General features: G+C 48.0%; 2 protein-coding genes across 7 annotated transcripts in view; both read right to left on the bottom strand.

Moving 5' to 3' along the window:
• TAGLN2 (transgelin 2) overlaps positions 1 to 1451 on the bottom strand; it is a 70079-nt gene extending 68628 nt beyond the window's left edge. The window contains exon 1 of the mRNA XM_083716366.1: positions 1447 to 1451. The gene's annotated coding sequence lies outside the window, so the exon portion shown is untranslated. The remainder of the gene's footprint in view (positions 1 to 1446) is intronic.
• IGSF9 (immunoglobulin superfamily member 9) overlaps positions 1 to 12454 on the bottom strand; it is a 70254-nt gene that overhangs the window by 34282 nt on the left and 23518 nt on the right. The window lies entirely within an intron of this gene.

Genomic DNA, 12454 nt, shown 5'->3' with positions numbered 1-12454 from the left:
TAGTAGCTCACCAGGCCACCTTTGTATATCAGCAGTGGTTCTGGATGACAAACTTTGCAGGGGAAAGTTGGCTTAGGAGACAGTCTAAAGTAGATGATGGAACATGACTGGGCATTTGGGAACTTCGTGGGAATTGCAATTTGACTTCCCTATTCCACCAGTAAGTGGTACAGCCACAAGGGACAGGGCGAGAGGGGTTTCCTGGCTAAGAACTGGGCATAGCTTGTTTTGACGATGGAGCGGGGAGGATAAGAAACTTAAGGAAGCAGTGACCACAACCGGCCTAATCCTGCCCCAGGGCTATTATCAGACCTGTAATCGGCTCAGCAACCCTGCAGGCATTTGGCACAGACCCAACACACACAATGACAGTGCAGGCATCATGCACTATGCCCCTAGGAGCCCCCAAGAGTTGGCCAGCCTGACCCCCTGCCACAGACTTGATAACCTGGATGTAAAGGGTCTGCAACGGATGACCACCCAAACGCTGAAAGAAATCATTCCAAGGACATCATCCCATGTCCTCATATTAAAGTTTACCAGGCCAATCACAGCCCCCCTGATTTTGGACACCATTCCAATCCAGGGCATTGTGTATGTACGTGCATGAAGAAACAGCAGTCCTAATTGGCAGCTGCCACCTTCTTTTCCCACAATGCTCCAGACCTGCACGACATACAGGTAAAAACAAAATGGCAGCCGTTATGGAAATGGCTAGAGCCTAAGGTAAGGTTACCAGATTTTTTTCAATGAATCCAGGGAAACTTTTCAACTTCAATGGATTTTGTGTGGGGACTGATTTGTAAATCCGGGGACATCTGGTAACCTTAGCCTAAGGGCCCTTCCAGGCTGGTAGATTTTTCCATAGGTGAGTTTTGTACTGGACATCATTCTGCCTTCTAAGTTGTTCAGTTGCGCTTCCCTAACAAACCCAGAACATTTGCATTGCAGGATTTTAGCAGGAAGTTACAGGACATGCAAATTGGAAACAAAGCCGTATGTCTGCCTCAGAGATTTTGCAGGCACAAACAACACTGAAAGTGGGATTGCGTATACCACAATAAGCACAAATTGTTATGAATACACAATCTGGAGGGGCCCTAACTCTTCTACAGGAGACTGGAGGCAGGCATCAGAGCTAGGTGGGCACTTCTGGGGTACCAGGATCTGTCCAAGGGGACCGTGAGCAGATGCTGGGCCTGAGTCTCTCCTAGAGTGAAGTGTGTCTCAATTCCAATTCAGAAAAAAGGGCACCCAAGTGTTCAAAGTGTAAGGTAAAGGTAAAGGGACCCCTGACCATTAGGTCCAGTCGTGACCGACTCTGGGGTTGCGGTGCTCATCTCGCTTTATTGGCCAAGGGAGCCGGCATACAGCTTCCGGGTCATGTGGCCAGCATGACTAAGCCGCTTCTGGCGAACCAGAGCAGCGCACGGAAACGCCGTTTACCTTCCCACCGGAGCGGTACCTATTTATCTACTTGCACTTTGACGTGCTTTCGACCTGCTAGGTTGGCAGGAGCAGGGACCGAGCAATGGGAGCTCACCCTGTCACGGGGAATTCGAACTGCCAACCTTCTGATCGGCAAGTCCTAGGATCTGTGGTTTAACCCACAGTGCCACCCGCATCCCTGTACGAAACACCAAAATGGGTGGTGGTGGTGGTTGGGACAGAGACTGGCTGACTAACTGCTGATGGATCTCATCTCTGATCCAGAATGGAAATCCTTATTTTTTAATTCCTTCCTGGAAGCAATACCAGTTTCCACATGGTTGACTTTGCACCGGTTAAGGCATTAGTTAAAGGCAGCTGCTCCAAGCTTCCCAATGCCTGGCAATGGGGAGAACCCAGGTGGAAGGATGCCCAAGGAAGTGTCTTGCTTCCAGGCTTCCCATAGGTTTTTGGCTCTCCCCTGTGAGAATGGGATGTTGGACTAGATGGGCCCTTGGCCTGATCCAGCAGGACTTCCCTTAGGTTCTCACTGCTTGGATTCCCAGATCCCGATCCTACTCCACCCAAGGGAATGGCCTTCTCCCCTCTGAACAAAAATGCCTTTGGAACAATAGATGGAGTTTAATTAGGAGGGTGCCGTCCCAGCCCCCTACATCCCTCTCTCTGAAGCCAGCCAGCCAGGCTGCCTGCCTTGCCCAGCTCCCCTCCCCTCCCTTCAATCACCAGAGGGTCTTTGGCAGTTAACGAAAACCCATCAAGTGGCCTTAGCAACCGGCAACCTCCCATTGCTTAGCAACGGCCCTTTCAAAAGGCATACAAAGGTAGAATGGGCTGCCCTCCACCCCACTATGCTTAGCCACTGCCGGGCTGCACAGGAGGTGTGGAAGGCGCTGGGAAGAAGGGTGGTGCTTAGGGGTGGGGGGCAGAGAAATGAGTGGTTGGGGAAAGGGGGGTGGAGAGAAGTTTTGGGAAAGACTGCACCTGCAAGGTAACAGATGCTCTTCAGCAATGGTGGGGCCATGGGAGCATTTCTCCAATCAACTAATCACTGTGCCTAACTGAGTGGCTGGGGAAATATTTGGCATTTGAAGGTCGCATCCAAACTTGCGGGCGCAGGGGGCAGGAAACACTTCCACTTCCTCTGAATAGCAGATTCTATGGGCCCATATTTTTCACTGTAGTGAGTTAGAATCATAGAATTGTAGAGCTGGAAGAGTGCCCAGCTAAAAGCTCTCCTATTCCAGCAGCGGCTTCCATGAGGGCTAGCTAGCTAGCTATTTATTTATTTATTTATAAAACTATCATCATCATATTTCATTTATGAATCATTTCCCATGAGGCATCCTGAAACAATTTACAATAACAATACAGTAAAAAACATATATAAAACAATTGCTTATATAAAAACAAAACAATTATATGCATGCCAAAACAGTTTAAAACGACAACAGCACATACATAAAATCAATTCAAATCCAGTTCAGATACCCACCCAGTGGCATGGCTCCTGCTTTTTGTACAGAAGGTCCCAGGGTTCAATCCCTGGCAGTATCCCTGGCAAGCTGCTGCCTGTCAGTGCAGAGAGCACTGCGCCAGATGGAACAAGGGTCTGACTCATAGGGCTATGCCCATTTCCATACGCAGTACAGGTAACTTGCATCTTACATGGAGGTTGGCCATTGTGCGCTGAAGCCAACTTGTGAAAAGCCAGAACGACCCCAGAAAACCATATAAAAACCATATTTTTAAAAATCACTGCACCTAATGGTGAGGGGCGATTGCAGCTCTTAAGTCTTCCTCCTCCTCTCCCTCACTAGATGGTGCTACACATGATAATGAGGAGCGGGGCAGGAGGTACTGATTGGTAGCCGGAAGAAGTGCTTGGTTGTGGTTCAGGTCCAGAGGTGGGTTGCCTGGGCACATCTGCTGCTGGTGGTTTCTTTGTGAGAGTTATGGTGATTGGCAGCAGCTGCTGCTGCTGCTGATGTCCCATGGCTCATCAAACATTTCCCTCTACGGTCTTCTCAGAGCATCTGTAATTCCACGGACGACATTGAGACTGTGTTCCATGGGAGGGTCAAACTCTGCAATCTGATCATTTGCCTGCTTTATGACTTGGAAGAGTTGAGGGGAAAAAATCATAAGGGCCCACCCTCATATTCTGAACTTGATCTGACCAGTTCCTCCAGCTCTCCCACTTTCTCCTGGATAAACAAAGCCATAATCACCCACTTGCCTGGCCAACCACACAACGTCCTCCAACCTGCAATGCTGGGAAATCCCTTGAAATCGTGCATGCATTCCTTCCACAAGTTCCACCAGCATGCATTTGCTGTCTGAAGCTTGATTGCATCCACTGCCTGTTTGAAGCAGGTGATGGGATGGGCAACGTTGAAGGACTTCCTGCATGCTGCAAGGTCAAGATCCGGATCAGCATCCATCACATTGATCGCCCAGGAGAAGGTGAGCCATGTGTAAGCAGCCTCCAGGAATAGGGCGGTGTATAAATTGAATAAATAATAATAATAATTTTTAAAAGTCACACCTTGACCCAGGGGCTGGATGAGGGAAGTCATTTTGCAGAGGGAGGAAGACAACCTCTACCTTGCCATGTGCAAAGCAGAGTCCCTTGGGGTACTCAGGAACACCATCCACAACCAGCAGCACTTTAACTGCAGCTGTTTCTCCTCAAGGTCATGCCTCACCTCTGGAATGAACAGTTGTAGAACCATTCCAGATATTATGAAGAAGTCACCCAGCAGATTCTTTTTCATCCCTTTTAGGGCACGGGCGTGCTGGGACCAGTACAACAAGCCAGGCTTTATTAAGTGTCCAGCCGCAATGCTACAGAGCAGCACAGTCACTTAAACCTTTGCGTCACTGAAGCCAAGGGCTTGGCTTTTCAGCTCTGGCAATGTAAGTCTGCTTGGACATTTTCTCCAGAAAAGCCTCGCCTGCACTGAAGACTTGCTCTGGAAGCTATACTTCGTCGTCCAACAGCCGCTTTAGCCCTGCAATTTTACAGCCTCTTTGTTTGCAGATGCAGTCTCCCCTGTCCGTCAGACATTCTTCAGGTGGAAGTGGATCTTAAAGCTGTTAAGCCAACGTGGGCCAGTTTTAAATTTCTTGACAGGTTGGTCCCCATCTGTAGTGAAAGGTCTAACGTGGTCATAGGGGCTCAGAGCCTTTTGGTGCAAGCTGCTGCCATCCATAGGAACATGTTTCTGGTCCGTGTCTTCCAGCCACAAGTTTAGGGCCTTCTCCATCTTCACCAAAGCCTTACCCCACACCTGACTGGTCATCTTTGCAGTCAGTGGTACGCTTGCTGCCATAGCCCTGCAAATCTCCTCGTGCAACCTGATAGCATAGATGTTGGACTCGTTCTGGACGAATTTGTGTGCCACAGCACATGCAGACATGCCATCCCCCAAGCAGTCTAGAACTGCTAACCTCTTCCAGCGTGGGAACCAAACTCCTCTTCAGTTTCTCAGCAGCTGATGATGACAATGCCTTGTGTTTTGGGGCTGTTATGAAATCTAAACCACCTCCTCTGCACTCCAAAGCCCTCCATTGTCTCCCCAAACCTTTCCACAAGCCTCTGTGGCCTCCTCTGACCACGCTCTCCAACCGCCACTTCTGCTCACAAAGATTGCTGGGATTGCAAGCTGTTTTCCCCCGCAAGCCTGCCCGATTTTCCTCCACATGTACCATTTTCATGCCATTTCCTCCCCCCCCCCCCGCAGTTTGCACAATTTCATTTATTTATTTTTAGATTATTTTCTGGCAACATGTGTAAAGCTGTGAACACGTATGCTAAATAAGTGTAAGATCAAAGTTACCTGTACCAGATTTTGTATACTCCAACTATCCATGTTGACAGGGATGCTGTTGACCATCGCCTTGTAGGGAGGTGTTGAAGGAGCACCTTTTAAACAGTTTTAGAAACTGAGATAGAAAAGCTAGGAGCCAAATGCCACCTTAAACCTGGATTTCAGTCGCTACAACTAAATGCCTAGCTGATTTTTGCTGTGACATGGTATCAAAAGAAAAGCTTTCCCTGTCCGGAAAAGACAGGGGAGGAATCAGTTGATCCAAACAAAAAGTGCTTTGAACACAGGAGTCTCTAGGGTCAACATTGGCTCAAGGGGGACACACATACCCCTCTCCAAGCAATGCACCCTCTCCTTCATTTCGAACTTGGGACAGGAGAACAAACAAACAAATAATACCAATCAAACGAAGAAAAGAATCAGCTAAACTGCCTCAGCAGAAGAATGTACAGCACATTCCAGCAAGCTCCTTGGCTCAAACAAACTAGTCAGATTCCCACAAGTGGCTGTTAAACAAGGAGGGGATCAAAAGGGTGGCCAGACAGTCGGGCTGAGAAGCCTCTCTTAAAAGCCGGTGACCCGGAAAAAAGGAAGAAGAAAGAGAAGGAGGAAGAAAAGGGGAAAGAGACAGGCAGATATTTGTCACAGTAACCACCCCACAAGAGGTTCAGCTCAGGCCTCAGACTGCAAAGCAAGCTTCTCCCATCAGCTCCACATTCATACCACACAGCATCGCTGAGCTCAGATCAGGACAGCTCTGACCCCATCACAGCCAAGTCCAGAGTTCAGGTGCCTCTAGACTGCCAGCATTTTGTGGAAAGGATTTGAGTGCACACTGAGAAATGTAGCTTTGTGCAATTAAAGTGGATCGAAGCCTTCTGTTGCCTTGGTGCAACAAATCCACTTTCAACAAAGAAACTGACTTTTTTATTTACTTGCATTTATGTATATATCAAATATCACAATACAGTACAGAACAGAACAGCACAGTAAAAACAATTAAGAGAACAACGCTGGTTGGCAAAGGATCTCAGGTTCTGCCTAAGATATCTAAAAGCAAACAAGGATGATTTCTGCTGAACCACTATTGCCAAGGTTTTCCGCAGGGGGTAGGGATGGGGGTCTGCCACACTAAAGGCTCGTCCCCTGGTAAATGAAACCTGAAATTCAGGGGTGTGTGGGATCACAAAAAGTACCCCATCCAAAGACCTTGGCAATGGAGATGGTCCATAAGGAATCAGGCATTTTGGGGCCAAGTTGTTTTAAGGCTTTGAAAATTAACACACTAACCCTGAACTTCACCCAGCAGCAAATTGACAACAAGTGCTGACTTTCTGCAGTTTGGAAAGTGATGGGGAAATGCATTGAAAAGTGTAGGATGACTAACGACTAACAGGAAGACATATGGGTGAATGCAGGATAATATAACCTCCCTGCAAGCAGATCAGAGTGAATGCTCAATAAAGGCAGGATATAGCCTAAGCATTTGACAGAGGTGCCTGGCGTTCTCTGGTCCATGGGGTCACGAAGAGTCGGACACGACTAAACGACTAAACAACAACATAGCCTAAGCACAGCATAAGCTTTGTGCAAGCAAACCAGGTTGTCTGGAGGAGCACCTATGTCCCAAGACCTCAGCCAACGCCCTGAATCATCTCCAAAACACATGAATGTGTTAAGAAGCTGCAAACCACTTTTTGGCTCGATAGCATCTTTACCTGCTCCACAACTGACAGTTCACAGGTCAGGGACTCCGCATTGCTGTGATGGGAAAGACATGTTGCTGCCAGAGACCCTGGAGAACTGCTGTCAGTCAAAGCAGACAGTAATGAGCTAGACGGACAAATATTCTGACCTTGGTATTAAAACAGTTGCCTAGGTTTTCTTGCTTTCAAGGAGATTAAGTACTGCCCAATTAAGAAGTCAGTTCTGACAATGAAGAAGTCAACCCCCAAGTTTATTTCAGTACCAGCTAGAAAGCATGTTGCACTGGTCTTGGGAATGATGATTTGAATGTGGTGGGTTTGGTATAGCATTGAGCACTCCCATCCCCTCTGAGGGAAGGCAATCAAGTTCAGGGGTGGAAGACATGCTCTGCATGCAGAAGGACCCAGACTGAAACTCCATTTACTAAGCCGGCAGGGTTGGGGAAGGTACTTCTCTCCTTAAGAATTTGCAGAGCTGCTACCCTCTATGGATGAATGATTTGGCTCAGTGTAAAGGCGGCTTCGTATCTCTGCATCTTTCCTTTTCTTTTAGCAAACATTATGCATGTTTATGAAAGGGCTATCCAAGACATCTAGCTGCTGGAGATGTAATAGGGGCAATGCAGCTTAAAAACATACAACGTTTTCTTACAATGTCCTATAGGGGCAAATTTTTAGTAGAGGGATCAACACAACTGTATGGGGGAAAATCTTAAATTTGCAGAGGAAAATATCGTTCTGAATTATACACCTAACAAAGGAACAATATGAAGGGAATCTCCATGCCCTTAACTATAGCAAAAAGACTGGTATTGATGAACTGGAAGAACAAAAATGGGGCTCCTTTTAACGAATGGATAGAAGATATGTAGAATCTGGCATCACATTAACAAGTTGTGTACAAACGTAGACTTGCCATGGGCAAATTTAGTGATATTTTGATGGGCAAACCTGTCAATAGCAGTCCCTCTCTAGCTTTTATTTTTCGTCCTAAGTTCAGTTCTCACATTTACACATCAGTTTGTGATTTTTTTAAAGTCCTCATAGTGTGGCTGTCTCCTCATATGCACAACTTTGTGTAAATTAATGTGCACATTTTTGCAAAGCTGCTTCCTCTTATATAATGTACCTTTGCATGCCATTTTCACTCACATATGCATTTTCCCAGACAGTTCACCCTAGCGTATGCATTTTCCCACATGTTACTTGGCTGGAGAATTGCACTGCAAAGTTCAGAGAAGGGCAGATTTCAAAAGGATGGCTATGTTTTGGTTCACAATTGTTTTGGGAACTGCAAATTAGGTTAAGTTTGCCTTTCGATGAGAACTGAATCAAATTTTTCCATTGTCCCTACTGAGCAGCAGGGGCAGACTGAAGTTCTCAATAAAGCAGTCTGAGAAAATGCAGAGAGAAGCTCAGATTTTTGCATGGCCAATGCCTTGCTATCTCCAATGTCAGCAGCCAGGTGCGCCCACTGGGAGCCCCTTACCCAAGACTCTCCAAAAACCTGGAGCCTGCAGGGAAGAGGGTGGGGGATGGAGTCAAGAGATCTCTAGGTTGCTTCACACGGCATAAACAAATAGGCCAGCCGGCCTCACTGCCATAAAGCCACGACTGTCAATATTACCACCCATAAAAAGAAGACCATGGACCCAACCCCACCCGTAATTACAACCTCCAACAGGAAGAAAAGTAAACAGAGAAAAAGTCTGGTTTTCAAAAGCTCTCCATTTGCTCTCTGAAAATAAACACAGTGTGAAAGAAATGCAGCCAGTAGTAACTTTGACTGCGCTATTTGCATGTGTGTGCATGTGTCTATGTTAAACGGTGCTCCTAGGACTGTGGAAAAGGCCTGTATGAAGCTGGAAGATTCAGGACAGACAACAGGAGGTACTTCTTCACATGGCGCTTAGCGAAACTCACTCCCACAAGATGCATTGACAGTCACCAAGCTTTAGACAAATTCATGGAGGACGAGGCCTTTAGCCACAGTGGCTATGTTTTCCCTCCACTGTTGGAGGCAGCATGCCACTGCACTCAGGTCTTGCTTGTGGGCTTCCCATAGGCATCTAGTTTGGCTGCTTTGAAGAAAAGATGCTAGACAAGATGGGTCCCTGGCCTGATCCAGCAGGGCTCCTTTTCTTACGCTCTTGCATTTCAGTCAGGGTGAATTACACCCTGGATTGCAACAGCTTGGAGTCAAAGGCAGCAGAGTGGGCTGTACTGCTTCTCACTACAGGTAGGTAATTGATGTTCACAAATATTCCCAAGATTCTAGCCCTGCCTGCTCCTTTTCTACCTGCAAGGACGTCTTTTAACCAGGGGAGTGAGCTTCCTCACACCTGTGGTTCAGAGTGACGACAGACCATTCTACCACAGCGAGCGTTTGCCACTGGTGGGGGTGGCTGTTCCAAACCAGAATGTGAGCTTGTGAACAGTTTGCTGTATTCAGAATTGCAGCCCATCCCAACCGAAGCTAATTTCCTGCCCTTCAAATGAACTTATTAAATGAGTTTTACAATCTGGGGTAGGGCCAATCCCAAGTCAAGTGCCCAAGCAGTAGCAAACATATTACTGCAATGGAAATCGGAGGGTGGAACTCAACACTGAGCTAAGGAAACAAAGATTTCTGCTTGCCAGGCAGAATGATCTTCTCTCCCCTCAACCACCCTGTTCTGGGGGTTCTTCCACCACCCCCAGAGCCGAATTGGGGGATGGCACAAGAGGGTGGGAAGCCCTCATTGCGTTAGCATTGTGACTAGTCCCACTAGCACAGCTATTTACTTGAATCCAGCCCAGAGTATCCCCTAGGACAGGCACAATCAACTCCCAAGAGACTGAGATCTACTCCCTGTGTAAAAAAACTGGCAGTGATCTACCCAATGTCATTGGAGGGAGGGGCGTGTGTGGGTGGGTGGAAGCGGAGGAAATTGACCTTAACTGTCGAGCTTTTCTTGTGGAGGGTTGCCCACAGTTGTTGAGCTTTTGGGGGGGGTGTCGGGTTCTTAAGGTTTTCTTTGGGGGGGGGGAATGCCAAACATTGATCACCAGCCTGCCCTACACTGCCCCTCGCATGAGTCACGCTTACTTGCAATTGCTGCCTCGCCAAGCTCTCCTTGCTGCTGCTGTGGCAGCGGAGGGATCTGGCGCCGGGGGGCAGGGGGCAGGGACATTCCTTGCCCACTTTATTTCCTCCTGTGATCAACCACAATCACCCATGATCTACCAGGATCACCCTGGGGATCTACGTATCGATCGTGGTCGACCGGTTGGACATGTCTGCCCTAGGAGAGTGGGAGTTTTGTAGACCAAGGGTCATCTGGCCCAACCCCCTGCAATGCAGTAATCACAGCTCAAGAAACTTCTTTTTAAAAACCTCCAATGAAGGAGAGCCCACCACCATCTCCAACTCCTCCTGCCATTTGCCTAATCCACTTATAAAGCCATCTAAGCCAGCAGCCATCAACCCATCTTGCGGCATAGTGTTCCGTAAGTTAAACTTATGGAACTGTCTCTCCACCCCCACCCCCACCCCGTTCTGCATTTGTTACCAATCAACTTTACTGTGGCCACTGCAAGCTCTAGTGTTATGAGAGAGGGCAGAGGAAAAATTATCTACACCATTCTTCACCTCACTTCACCACCGTTTTAATGATTGCTTTCTTTCAACACTGCAACAACATCACATTGATATTTTATGAGCGCTCTTTCTCTCTGTGTATGTATATGAGAATATATACATACATATACATGCACACCACATGCACACTTATAAACAATAATAAACTTTTTATAAAATGCAGCAGCCACTCATGTTCAATGCTGGCTCAAGGCCTCCTAGGGCCTCTCTTGCCAACAGACTCCTCAGGCTCCTGCAAAGGGCCACCTGGGAACCATGGCAACACAGTTTGAAATCCTTTCGGCTGACCTTGACAGTTCAAAAGGAAAAAGAAAAGAGAGAAGGGCTGCTGTTCCACTCAGCAGACCCACCCACCTCTTTCACTCTCGCAGGCCCCAGCTGTGGGCCTCTCCTTCACCTCCAAGCCCACCCACCCACCCACCCCAAACCACGAGGGAGTGCTGAAGACGGACAGCCTGCTGTCATGGGAACCGTCTAGAACACCATCCCGCCCCCTGAGCTTCCCACACCACAGGCCCTGCCAGCTTTTGGAAGAAGGGCGTTTGGGAGAGATTGAAGGATCGCCCCCCCACTCCACACACAGAGTGAACCCTCCGAGATGCTTTTGGCTTCCCTACTCCCATTGGCCACAGCCGGCATTGGCCAAGGCTGGGAGTTGCAGGGCAACATCAGGAGGGCGACAGGTTGGCTACCCCGATCCCACGTGAGGTGCCAGGGCTTGGTTGGCCTCCCTGCTCTGGAGAATTAAAGCAGCATTTCTCAAGTTGCGTGTTTGCATGTTAACAGTTTTACGTGTCTTTTGACCAATAGAGAGGGGTTTAGGAACCCCCTGGCATTGCAGAAAGGAAGGAATGGCGATTCTGTTGGATGCTACAGCTGTGCCAGGCCCACAAGACCATCTTGAAATGGTGGAAAGATGTTAAGGGTGTGAAAGCAGTCCTGCTGCCTCAGGCCAGCGGCCCATCTAGTCCGGCATCCTGTTCTTACAGTGGCCAATAATATGTCTCTGGGAAGCCCACAAATGGAACCTAAGCACAAAGTCCTTTTTTCCGATTCCCAGCAACTGGTATTCAGGGACATACTGTCTCCAACACTGGAGTAGAACACAGCCCTTGTGGCTAGTAGCCACTGGCAGCCTTATCCCTATCAGTCTCCAGTCAGATGGGTGGGGTATAAGTAATAATTTTATGATGTTGATAATGAAGGTATTTTGGGGGACAAGGATGACAGGAACACAAAAGAATTCTCCTCACTTCACTCCCCACCAGGAGTCTTTACATATGCAATCCAAGGTGCTCACTTATTGGTGTTCAAAAGCGCTAAATCACATGTTAATCAGTGGAGATGGGGCCATTAGTTCCCATATGGGAATCTGCCCCACTGACCTCATTCTGCTCCTAGGCAGTCTCCACCTGCCTGCTTTTGCATCCACTGCCTGCCAGCTGCTTCCTCCTCAGTCTCAGGGTTGCCACTATAGGACTCAGTAAGGGGGAAAACTAGGACCAGTTGGCTCTGCTTGCCATTGGCTCTGGCTCCAACTACTGTGGGGCTCCTGCGCTGCCTGCCTCAATAGGCACCGTCCACCACTTGTGTTAGTAAGCAAGTAAATAAACATTGTTATTTATATGCCGCCCATCTGACTGGGTTGACCCAGCCACTCTGGGCAGCTCCCAACAAAGTGTTAAAAGCGCAATGAAACATCAACCGTAAAAAACTTCTCTAAACAGGGCTGCTTTCAGGTGTCTATAGGAAGTCATATAATCATTTATCTCCTCGACATCTGATAGGAGCGGGTTCCATAGGGCGGGCGCCACTGCCGAGAAGACCCT

This window comes from Podarcis gaigeae, assembly GCF_964106915.1.
Source record: "Podarcis gaigeae genome assembly, chromosome: 16".
NCBI classification, from domain to species: domain Eukaryota; kingdom Metazoa; phylum Chordata; class Lepidosauria; order Squamata; family Lacertidae; genus Podarcis; species Podarcis gaigeae.
This window is presented reverse-complemented; position numbering and strand designations above follow the sequence as displayed.